This window comes from Vicugna pacos, chromosome 3 (assembly GCF_048564905.1).
Source record: "Vicugna pacos chromosome 3, VicPac4, whole genome shotgun sequence".
Taxonomy (NCBI): Eukaryota; Metazoa; Chordata; class Mammalia; order Artiodactyla; family Camelidae; genus Vicugna; species Vicugna pacos.
Genome location: NC_132989.1, coordinates 23382237 through 23395308, shown reverse-complemented (window position 1 = coordinate 23395308; position 13072 = coordinate 23382237). Strand labels below are relative to the sequence as shown.

Sequence of the window (13072 nt, the reverse complement as noted above, 5' to 3'; positions counted from 1 at the left end):
CCAGGACCATGGACGAGGAAATTCTTGGACCCTGAAGTCTCATCCTTCTGTCTTACCCAGGACAGGGTATTTCCTCTCTTAGCCTGGGAACCACATGGTCATAATCTGTACTGTGTGTAAATGTCTAGCTTCAAAAGTGTGTGTGTGCCCGAACGTGTATGAGTGCAGGTGCTTGTAGGTCAGTTAAGTCTGAATTTGTCTTATTGTTTGTGTCAGGATCTCTGGATACGACTTGGTGCATGTCACTTGTAGTGTGACGCTGTGTATCACGTTTGGTGTGTGTGTCTGTATGTGTGAGTGCTATCGGCAGTATGTCTGAGGTAACCGTTGAGGTCTAAAAAGAGTCCGCGTCTGCATCTTGTCAAAGTCTCCTTCAGTCCCCAGCTCCCACACTCACTGCATCGCATCATTCTTGAAGGATGGGCGGGTGTGGGGACACTGGTCCAGTCCCACTCCGGTTTTCCTGAGGGAACACGGCAGGACTCCCAGTGTTCCCAGCGGCCATCAGGGTGAGCAGGGAAGACCGCTGCGCACGCACACATGTGCATCCTGGAAGACGAACTTTGGAGTCGCCTATTCTCGCGCGCGCTCTCTGGTGGCCTCGGAGGGCAGCGCTGACAGAACGAGAGGCGGGGCCTGCGGCGACGGCGGCGGAAGTGAAGTCACTTCCGGGCTGGGGTGTTTGTTTGGACTGGAGAAGGGAGGCGGCGGGCGAAGCGCGCGTCGAGCGGGGTAGCGGCGCTGCCTGTGGAGATCCGCGGAGGCCGACCGGATTCGTTGGCTGCCGTCCCCGCTGCCGTGCACTGGGTGAGGGGTTCCCTCGGGCGGAGCAGCGAGAAGGGTGCGGCGGCCTGGAGATCGAGGGACAGCACCTTGGCGACGGCTGAGGGGCCTGGAGGGTCCCCCGGGTTGTTAGCCACCAAGCCCTTAAGGCTCCCTTTGTTGCTAGCCTCTTACAGCCGAGTCTGAGGGATGAGCTTGGACCGACTTAGTCTCTTTTCTCTGAGAAATGGCCGTCGCTTTTTTTCTTATTGTCATTATTATTTATGATTTGGATCTCGCAGCTCTCTATCCGGGTCCTCGGTGGCGCGCGAGGGTTGCCGGGATAGCACTTTCTCGCTCTCCGCCCCCCCGCCCCCCCCCCCGCCCAGTCTCTTCACCCCTCTCCGGTACCCTTTTCCCCTGCCCCCCACTGCCGCCTCGGCAACAAAGCTCATTGTTTCTCCCCACTTTACGCCTGCGCGTCGCCACGCGCAGCCCCTACATGCCGCGCGTGCGCGCTCCCGAAGGTTGGGTTGGGGAAGAGAAAGGGGCGGAGGGACTGGCGGGCTGACGAGCGTCTTAGAGGAGCGTTCTGTAACCGTCCTCGGTCTTGTATCTTTCTGATGATCCCCTTTCTCTACTTTCTTCACCTTCCCCTACCCCATATTTTTAGTTACGTTGTATTCCATGCTCCAGATAGGAGGGCCTTTGGAGTACTGGGAATTAGTCCAGGACAGTTTTCAGCCAGATGAACTTTAAGGGCCCATCCAATTCACTTTAATTCTGGCTGTCTTACTTTTAATTATTCTCTACTACTCTGCTTACTCTTCTTAATCATCATCAAAAATACATGGCCTGTGGTGAAGTTTTTTGTTGTTGTACAAAACATTTGTTGAAGCAGCCCGAAGTGGTGGTATTTAGTAACTCCAAAAAGGGCTCTTTCTGCTTCCTTTTGTCTTGTTTTCCCTGATTTTGCAGCCCCATCACCTCAGAGAAACCGCAAACTCTGAAAAGAACTTGGCTTCCAATATTTCGTCGGAGAAGGTCTAACAGCTGACAGCTTTTGACACTTAGTTCAGTGGAAGACATTCCCATTTTGCATGTGCTGGCTAGTCTTTTAACCTCATGGTATGATTTTATCACAGATTGCATCTGAGCAGTTGGGCGGGTGTTGGTTTGCGTTTTCATTAAATGGCCTTTGAGATTTCATCAGCGGCAGGTTATGTTTGCAAATAAGGATCTCTGTAAGGAGTTTTAATGAGATTCCCAGCGTTTGCTGTTTTGTGCTTCTGTTTCCAGTTTGTGAGAGGGTATTTGGGGCAAAGTAGCGTGTTATTATGCTCTTGATAATTGGGAACTTGAGCAGAACTTTTTCTCACAAATAAGTGTCTATCACAAGAAGATGGGTAATGTTCCAAAAAATCATCTTTCAGGGACGGGAGATAGGCAGTGGAGACTCACTGTAATGGTTAAAGGCTAGGGAGCTTGGGCTTTTTTTGTCTTGTTCTCCAGTTTTATTGAGGTATTGGAATTTTTATTATAGTATCTTGGATATTGCTTCTTAGGGGCTTTGAGGTAGGTAATCTACTCGCTTTCGAACAGAGTAAGTTTATAGTTGGCTTTTCCTTCAATAAGCATTCTGCACATTATTGAGATTTACCCCTTTATGACTCTAGAGAGTGATGACGTCAGTTTTAGTGAAGATAGAAACATTTATAAAATGTCTACTGTTAGCACAGCAATTTCGTGGACATTGTGGGAGATTAAAGAAGGTGGAAAGTCCTGTCACCTTCCTTTTATGCTTTTACATATTTGTACAATTCACAAACTGCTTTCATACTTACAACAACCTGTGAAATAGGCAGAGCGAGTTTTATCTTGCCCATTTTGAAATTGGGAAAATAGAAGCTTGAGAGATTATTTTTAGACACATACTTCTATAGCATTTAGTAATGCCAGGCATTATTGTAAGTGCTTTTACAAGTATTTAATCTTCACCGTCTCTAAGCGGTAAGTACTACTGTAAAGATTATAAAAGAGATGTGAAGTAACTTGCCCAGTGTTACACAGCTAATAGCTGGAATTCAAATCTGAGTACTCCTCTTAACTACTGTAGGGTGCTGCTTGTGATTTAGTGGCATATCCAGAGTCCTGTAGGTGGTTAGTGACATATCTGGGATTTGAACCCAGTCCAAGATTATAAAGTTGCTGTCTTTGTGATCTGGATCACCCTGTTACACAGGTACATTAGTGGTAGGTATATGATACAACCTAAAGTTCAGTTCCAGTAGCTCAACCTTTTTCTTATATTTCTTGTTTAGAGCAGTGCTATCCAAAATAAGATAGCTACTAAGCATGTGTCTATTAAGCACCTGAAATGTAGCAAGTGCAACTGAAGAACTGAAACTTCAATTGTATTGAATTAAAATTAATTTAAATTTAAATAGCCACCTGTGGCTGATGGCTACCAGCTATTGGATGGTGTGGGTTTATTTGAATTGCTTTTACTTCTTTCTTTTTGTATCAGTTTTTATAAATAAGGGTGGCATTTCTGATGTGCTTTGAGCTCTTATCAACAGTGATAATAGGCAGCGCCAAGCCATCGTTACTCTCCCTGATCACCCTGGTTACACTACAGTTGAGATTAGGATTATAGTCTTTGGGAATTTTCTGTGACATTGTTTCACTCCCAAGTGTTTGAACCTGTTATTTTTACCTTATACCTTGCTGTACCAGCCTTTAATTATTGTTTAATAAGCACCAAGATAGATAATACTATTATGTGCCAGATTCTCTGCCTAGGTACCATTATTATTATCCATTTTACAGATGGAGTACCTGAGACACAGAGAGGTTAAGTAACTTGCCCATGGTCACACAGCTAGAAAGGCAGCCTGGTTCCAGAGCCCATGCTTTTAATCATTACTTTATACTGCTGGACATTGAAACAAAAACTTCAATGCTGCTCACAGACTTCTGAATTGAAAACAAAAGCTGATGCAGAAATTTCTTTATCTTCTCTCACTAACTACTGGAGGGACAACTAATACACTAAAATGTGTGTGTGTGTATACATATATATACACACACTATATGTATACTATATGTGTACAAATAAGGTTAAGGAGTCTACAGTAGTTCAAAGTAGAGTGCAATGGAATAAGAAAAGGTAGTGTATCTATGGAGTCAGTTTAATGAAAGGCATAAGAGAATTCTGTTTGAATTTTAATGAGATGTCTTTTTTTTAGAGTTAATGTATTTAATTTTTCTTCCAGTTTTATTGAGATATAATTGACATACAGCACTATAAGTTTAAAGTATACAGCATAATGATTTGATTTAAATACATCATGAAGTGATTAATAAGAATTCTTAAGAGATGAACAAAGAGGGAGACTTTCTAAAACTTAAAAGATTTTCATATTTTAAAATTTTGTAGAGACCACAAAAGTTTGGACACTGCTGGAAACTATTATGTGTAAGAGGCATTTTAGAAGGGGAAAGAAACAGCTAAAGATGACTTTGTAGATTGAAAGTGCCAGGAAGCATTAATAGGAAAAAAAAACTGCTCTCACCTTTTCAGAACCTGGTGAAAGTTCTGAATTTAGGTATTAGGCTCTCAGCTAAACAGCATATTTACAAAGGAAAGAAAATTGATTTTCTACAAAAGTGCAAGCTGGAATATTGTAGGTGATTGACAGAAAGGACAGAAGTCTAAATTGTCCTGCTTGATATGAAAGGAAAAGACATTTTAAGACATTAAGTAACTTAGAAATTTATATCCCACCATAACCTTTTGAAGAAATATTAAGCCAAAACAAAGATGTCAAGGGAAGATGATTATTTAAAACTAAACACACTGTAAGGGAAAACCTAATAGTATAGATCTAACAGTGCTAAAGTGTTTCCACAAACTCAGGAGATGGGGTGGGGAGAGAAAGTGGATAAGTAAACTCATTCTAAAGATCTTGCTTTGGGAGCAGGCATTGTTTTCAGTTTACTGAAGAAGGAAAAGCATTCTAAATGTCTTGAATTGATTGTGGGTGTATGGAGTCTTTTGGGGGGTTTTTTTGGTTTGGTTTTTTTTTTAAGTATAAGCTTTAATTTCACAATAGATGTATGTCAAATCATTACGCTGTATATCTTAAACTTACACAGTGCTGTATGTCAATTATATCTAAACTGGGGGAAAAAACCAAACAGATTCCACAGTAGTTTGTAAGTTACAGAAAAAGTAAATCAAGTATTTCTTTAAAATCTGCTTAAAATAGGAAAATAAACATTACAGGAATCAAAAGTAAAAAGAAACTAAGAAAAGTAAACATGAAATTATGATGAAAGACAAAACTTCAAGCATCACTTACCAAAATTGTTATTTCTCTATGAGACAGATTCTCAGACTGGGTCAAGAAATCTAGCTATTATACTAGAGAACTTGAGTACATCACTTTCAGAATTTAACAGATGAAGTAAAAAAAAAAATCAGATCAAACATACATACATCATTTATGTATGTTAGAAATAGAAATCACATATTTTTCTCTTTAGGCCCAAGGAACATTTTGTAAAAATTAATAGTTGTCTTCAAACAAAACTGTAATAAATTCTCAAATGAAAAGGTTTTCTGGCTGCATTTTATAACATAATAAAGTAAAACTAGAAATCAGGCATCAATAAGTAACCAAAAGAGCCTTAACCACTTGGAGATTAAAAGAATATTCTTTCAAATAATCTCTGGCTCACTATGAATGAAATAATTTATAATTACCTAAAATTAATAACTATTGTATATTAAAAGTTCTGAGTAAATTTATAGATATGAAATTTTAAGTGAAAGTTAAACACGTTTGTCAACTTGAAAAACAACAACTTGAAATTATGTAGAAAGGAAAGGGAAATAACGTGAGAAGACTAAAATTAATACAATAAAAATAAGTAGAAAAGATAAATAAAACCAAAAGTAGGAGTCTGTTTATGAAAGATGAAATTGTAAATAAGTAATGCATTCAAAACTCAAAAGACACAAAAGAATCTGTGGCCACTCAGTTCTTTTCCCTGTAGACAACCAGAGTTCTCAGGTTTTTGTTTGTTTTTAGCAGCTCTTACTGAGCTATAATTCATAAACCATGCAGTTTACCCATTTAAATATACATTAGTTTTTAGTATGTTTAAAGTTGTGTATACATTACCAGAATCAATTTTAGAACATTTTCATTGCCCCAGAAAGAAACCTCCTATCCCTTATCTGCCATGCAGTATGTGTTCCTTTGCGACTGGCTTCTTTCACTTAGCATAGTGTTTTCAGTATTCATTTATCAGCTGGTGGATCTTTGGGTTGTGTCCACTTTTTGGCTATTAAGAATACTGCTATGAATGTTTGTATAAGTTTTTGTGTAGACATATTTTCATTTCTCTTGGGTGTATGCGTTGGAGTGAAATTGCTGGTTATGAGGCAATTCCATGTTTAATCTTTAGAGGAACTGCGAGGCTGTTTTACAAAGCAGCTGCACCATTTTAACATTCCCACTTGTAGCAAATGAGGGTTCCAGTTTCTCCACATTTTCACCAATACTTGTTATTATCTGTCTTTTTTTATTAGAGCTATTCTAATACAAAGTAGTATCTCATTGTGGTTTTGATTTGCACTTCCCTGATGGTTAATGATGTTGAGCATCTTTTCATGTTTATTGGCCTTTAGAGAACTGTCTATTCAGGTCCTTTGTTCATTTTTAAGTTGGTTATTTGTCCTCTTATTGTTGAGTTGTAATAGTTCTTTATATATTCTAGGTACAAGTCCCTTACCAGATACGATTTGCTTCACAGTTTCTTTTATATCTTTCCAGAGATTTTATGCATTTGCAATCTGAACACACACACAGATCTGCCTCTTTTTCATAAGTGAAGAGTTTATTACACTCACTGGTCTGCAAATTGCAAAGCTAAAATTTTTTTTTTCTACAATAAATCCCTGGTAGGCCTAATTGAGGAAAAGATTAAGTTAGCTTAATTAAGTTAGCTATGAAATAGAAGAAATTAGAATCGTTTATATTCTGTGCAGTTTTAGAACAGTTGAAATTTTGGAGAAATGGAATTTTAGTGAAATATAAATTATGATAGTTAACCAGAGAGATAGAAAACCTGAATAGACCAATCAGAGCAAGAAAAACAAAGGTAGTTAATGATATACTTGTTTAAAAAGTACCAAGCCCTTATAATTTTAAAATTATTTATCTTCAGTAATCCCATAATTCTTTTTACTCAAACTATTCCTAAATATAAAGATGGAAAATTTCTAGTTCATTTGTTTCCAGGGTTCTAGCAGTCTGGGTTTGCAGTTATTTTCTTTCAGCATAGTCTTTTGCTTTTCATTATTGTTGTTGAGAAGCAGCTGGTTTTTCTCGTTGCTTTTTATTTTTAAATAATGTCTTGTTTGTTTTTGCTTTTAAAATTCTCTTTGATATTTTGCAGTTTGTAATGTATCTTGGTTTTTATTTATCCTTCTTTCTGAGATTCTTGGGCTTCTTAAACATGTTGGTTGGTGTCTTCCATCAAATATAGAATATTCAGATCCTACCTCTGCCCCTTTTTTCTTTTATTCTTCTGGAACTTGGTAGTTGTCACTCTGCCCTCTATTACTTGAACCCACTTTTTTCTTTTTTCCTAGTCAATGAAAGAGAAACGTTATCGAGGCCCCAGGGCCATGGGGCTTGGGTGGAAGCTGCCCAGTGGGCAAAGAAGAAGCCAGTGGAGGGGACTTATTTCACCTTCTTGGGGTACAGATTGTTAGTGTGGCCCCACTTCTTGCAGCAGTTGACAGTGGGGGTGCAGGCAAGCATAACACTTATAGCAGACCGTCTTGTTGCAGTTATATTTCTGGGCCAGCTGGCGGAGGGAAGGCTTGATGATGCCATCTCAGATGAAGCACCACGTGCTGGTGGACTCTTTCTGGATATTGTAGTCTGACAGAGTGAGGCTATCCTCCAGCCGTTTGCCTGCAGAAATCAGACACTGCTGATCAGGCAAGATGCCCCCCTATCTTGGATTTTATCTTTAACATTTTCAGTGGTGTCACTGAGCTCAATCTTGAGGGTAATGTAAACCCACTTTTGTATTTTCTGTCTTTATATCTTTTTGGTGTTTTCTGCATACTTTCTGTAATCTTCCAATTCTGTTGTATCTGATTTGCTGCCAAATCTATTACATTTTTGTTTACATTGTGATTTCTGTTTAGAAGTTTTATTTGGCTATTTTCCAAATGTCTTATGCACTTTTCATATTTTGCTATTATCTGAAGATACTTTGGATCTTGATATGTAATCGTCTGTTTTGTCATCTGTGTCACATGGGTCTGATGATACTTTCTGTAAATTGCACTCCTTCTTGCTTGTTGTATCTTGTTTTTTCCTTCTGGATTTGGTTATCTTTTGTTGTGTACTCATTATTGTCTTTGAAAAATTATTTTCGGAGGTCTTTAAGGCCTCTGTGAAGATGCCTTCTTTCCAAGGGATTCTATATTTGCTTTTGCCAGGCACTGGCATTAGGGACACTACTAATTCAGGACTACTTTATACTCAGTTGATGACTTGGGATGTTCTGGACCTCCCTGGTGATGAGAATTTGTTCCTCCCGTCCTTAGGAGGACCAGCCATAGTCACGGTGTCTGTGTTCCCTTCCCCCTTTTCCTTTTGTTTGCTTGGTGGGGAGTAGGGATTGATTCTGGTTTGCCCTTACCCTTTAGGACTTCTTTTAACCAATACTGGTGTGCTAGATTATGTGGACAAGCCCTTTAGGTTCCCAGAGTTGGGAAGATCTCCTGTTGAATTTTCTACCTTGATTTCTGTGGTCTCTTGCCCCATGAATGCATCCAAGGAGTCAATGCAAAGAAGCCTAAGAGGCAGAAGCCCTCCATGCAAAGGCAGCTTGTGTCTAAAAATTCAACTCTGCTCTCTGAATTCCCTCTTTACTTTCTGTTTAACACTTCAGTGCTTTTAAGTATTTCTTTAAAAATATGTCATCCAACATAAAAAACAAATTTATGGTTGCCTGTAGGGAAAGTGGGTGGGAAGGGATAAATTGGAAGTTCAGAATTTGTAGATACTGCTATATATAAAATAGATTAACAACAAAGTCCTGCTGTGTAGCACAGGGAACTGTATTCAGTACCTTGTAATAGCCTATAATGAAAAAGAATATGAAAAGGAGTATGTGTTTCTGTCTGTATATGTATTAAAAACTGAGTCACTATGCTGTACACCAGAAACAAATACAACATTGTAAATCAAGTATACTTCAGTTTAAAAATGGGGGAAAAAAGAAATTAAATTTCCTAAGGACTTTTATCAGTTACATATAAGTAAAATATGTAAAGCACTTAATATCTAAAAGAGGCGAGGGAAGGGCTGTATTTAGAAAAATCTTAGAAGGTTCTGGAGACAGCAGGGCTAAAGAGTGTGCAAAAGGGTTTGTAGGTGTATTTGTTACCTGTGGTGGCAGTGAGAAAAAAAGAGCAGAGAGGAACTTTACATTCCTGAACAGTAAAACAAATTTGATCAGAGAACTGAGAGTGGAAGGGAGAATGGAACTGAGGAGGAAAATAAATGGCATTTTGAAAGTGAAGAAAAATCGGACTGTTATATTTTGCAGGGGAACAGCACGACTAGTTCCTAACAACACCAAAGCCTTAAAGAGTTAGTGTCAGTTGACTTCCTGATGCCAGGCTTCTGTCTGGGGTGTACAGTGAGATCTGAATCCAAGGATATCTAGATGTGTTATATACCCCATTCCTTCAAACTCTGGTCCTTTTAGATACAGAGGTCCTGGACAGTGAGGATCATGGAAAAATCGTCTTTGAGCTTGCCTTTTAATTTGCCATCTTAATTCAACTTTTGTGACACATTCCTGCAAAATGTAAACCCAAATTATGGATAATTAAGTTAAATTCTCTTGCTTTAAATATTTTAAAAAGTCTAAAAAATATGACAATAGAAAAAAGGAAAAGAGATATATATGTATAAATGAATCACTATGCTGTACACTAGAAATTAATGCAACATTGTAAATCGACTGTACTTCAATTTTGGAAAAGTACTATCCAACACTTTTAGTTTTCAGTGGAAAGCCTTGTCCACATAATCTGGCCCATGTGTATTGGTTAAAAGAAGTCCTGACTCATTTATGTTTTAAGGAATTAAAACAATTCTAAATAGATGTACCATCTTCCTGGCCAAAAGACTTAATATAAAAATATTGATCCTGATTAAATTGCAAATTTTAATAAAATTCCAGACAATTATGAACAAAATGATTCTAAAGTTCATATAAAGAGTAGAAGTGCAAGATTTCCCTTCCCAAAGAAAGATGGGGAAGGTAGTTGTGCTACTAGGTATTTAAACTTAAAGGCTACTGTAATCAAAACAGTAAGATATTGTGCTGAAATATTTAAGGATAAAAGGGCATGATGTCTGCAGCTTATCAGATGGTTAAGCAAAAAAAAATTGTATAGTGCAAACAATTGTGGCAAAATTTTTTTTTAACTTTATTTTTTAAACCTTTTTTTTTTAAGGGGGAGGTAATTACATTTATTTATTTTTGATGGAGCAGATGGGAATTGAACCCAGGACCTTGTGCGTGCTGAGCATGCACTCTTCCACCCAGCTATACCATCCCCCTGTGGCAAAATGTTAACAGTTGATGAATCAAGATGAAAGGTACAAGTGTTCATTGTACTATTACAACTTTCTGTAAGTTTAAAATTCTTCAAAATGAAAAGTTGGGGATAAAACAATATGCAGTACACAATTACAGGACAAAGAATCTAGAAACAGTGTAAGTGGGAATTTGATTATAAATACAGGGAACAGGCTTTCATTAAATAATGATGAGTGATGTATTCATATGGGAAAATATAGATCCTTCACATCATACTCAAAGAAGTACTCAAATAAATTAAAGATTTAGATGTGTGGGATTGCTACCCACATTCTCCACCAAAAAAAAAAAAAGTAAAAAAAGAAGCTGTTGGGGAGGAGTGTAGCTCAGTGGTAGAGTGCATGCTTAGCATGCACAAGGTCCTGGGTTCAATCTCCAGAATCTCCATTACAATAAATAAACCTAATTACCTCCTCCCCCCAAAGATAGAAAAAAAATTAAAAATAAATTATGAAAATATTGAGAGAGGGTATTCCTACCGCAAGGTAGGAAAAGAATTCCTGAGCAAGATAAGCATATCCCAGGACTGTAGAGGAAAACAGATTCTTTTTAAGCCTATCTGATTGCATCAGTAAGATACTGTTTTGGTTATATCGAGAACTGTTGAGGATGCAGAGAAATGGGGGCACTCAGTGTACTATAGGAATGTCTATTACCACAATATTTTTGGCAAATAATCTGTCTTAAGTTACACGTGTATATGGCCTTTGAGCTGGTTATTCCCACTTAATGAGAATATCCTACAGAAAACACAAATAGAAAAGGATGTGTACAAGGGTGATCAAAGCAGGATTGTTTATAATGAAAAAACTGGAAATGTAAATGTGCATCAAAGGGGGAGTGGTGAGTCATTGGTGCTATATCCATTAAAAAGTGAAGTATACTTGTACATGTTGAATAGTAAGGATATTTCATTTAATATATTTAGCATGGTTCTGTTACAATATATACTTTATGAGTGTTTCTGTAAGCAAAGAAATATGAAAGGACACACACTAAGTTGTTAAAATTGATTACCTCTTGGTAGGATTAAAAGTGAAAGGAAAAAACTTGCATATAGTTAAAATCTGTTTTGTATGTCCATTTTGTATTAGCTTTTTTTTTTTAAAGTAGGGTGTACTTTCTTCATACATCTCTTTCACTTTAATGCTTGCTTTTCCAATAAAATTTCCTAACTACAAAGATCCACTATCCAAAATTTTTCAAATGATTATTGAAAACACTGTAAGATGATACATAGCATTTTACTATTTTGTGGGTTTTGTTCAGGGGAATCTTATTACATGTATTCTGACAACCACTAGATATGTTAAATTGCTTGTTCTGAGTTAGTATTACTATATTATTTTTTAAATCCTTCCAGATTAAGGCTGAAAAATTTTTTTGATTTGAATTATATTTTCTAATAAATTTAGGATTTTCAAGCATAATAAGCATGCTTTGAAGCAAATATGAACATTAAAAATGTGCAGACTAACATAAATAAATTTCATTAAGTTGGAGGAGTTTGGGGCCATTATTTCTTGAAATATTCTTTCTAACCATTACTTTCCTCCTTCCTGGACTCCATTATGCATGTGTTGGTACATTGCACAGTGTTCTACTGGTCTCTGAGGTTCTGTTCGTTTTTCTTCATTATTTTCTTTCTACCCTTCAGAATGAATAATATCAGTTGACTTAACAAGTTTGCTGATTCTTTCCCTGCTCAACTCTCCTGCAAACTCTTAAGTAAATTTTTCAATTATTGTACTTTTCAGCTCTAAAATTTCTATTTAGTTTAATTTCTTTTGTTATTTGATGAGATACGACTTTTATGATTTCCTTTAGGTTGTGGTACATGGTTTCCTTTGGCTCATTGGACATTTAAAATGCCTGATTTAAAATCTTTGTCTAATGTCTGGGATTGTTCAGGGACAGTTTCTATTAATTTCCTTTTTTTTCTATTTATCGGCATACTTTCTTATTTCTTTGCATGCCTCATTATTTTTGTTGAAAACTGGACATTGTGAATGTTACATAGCAGCTCTGCAAATCAGATTCTCCTCTCTCCCCAGGGTTGTTACTCTGCTTGTTGTCATTTGTTTAGTGACCTTTCTGAACTAATTTTATAAAAGTTGGTATTCTTTTTTGTGTGTGGCCATTGAAGTGTCTGTTCATTAGCTTAGTTGTCAGTTAATTATTTACAAGAAATTTCCTTAAATAATCATAAGCAAAAAACAAAACTCTCCCAGTCTTTGCAAATGGACTTTTGTGTATGCTAAGGCACAGCTTCAGCACTCAGGTAGTTTACAACTCTTTCTTAATATTTTCTATATGTGCAGAGCCTGCAAGTGAGTGTGTAGGGCCTTCTTGGGTTTGCTCTGAGCGTGCTACCAGCACTGGACATACCCATGGCCTTTTAGGTTTCCAAGAATATGCAGGAGCTTTTCAAAGCCTTTATTCCCAAAGCATCTCCTTCACCAGCCTCACCTCTCAGGCTTTTTGCTTTGTCTGTTGTTTGCGCCAACTGTTATTCTTTGCTGGCTTTGGCTACTACATTTGCCTTTAACCATTTCTGACAAATGCCAAACACCTTAAATTGTAAATTTTATGGTATTTGAAC

At 37.4% G+C, this 13072-nt stretch overlaps 1 protein-coding gene across 5 annotated transcripts in view; it reads left to right on the top strand.

Annotated features, from left to right (window-relative positions):
• Positions 1-346: 346 nt before the first annotated feature.
• Positions 347-13072, top strand: part of PAIP2 (poly(A) binding protein interacting protein 2) — a 20267-nt gene continuing 7541 nt past the window's right edge. Inside the window, exons 1-2 of one of the 5 annotated variants that reach the window (XM_072956813.1) lie at positions 676-807; positions 1741-1890. The gene's annotated coding sequence lies outside the window, so the exon portion shown is untranslated. Of the gene's footprint in view, positions 510-651; positions 808-1740; positions 1891-2688; positions 2773-10449; positions 10470-13072 lie in introns of those variants that run through there. The other 4 variants (XM_072956818.1, XM_006204574.4, XM_072956826.1 and 1 more) reach the window with 4 other exon arrangements.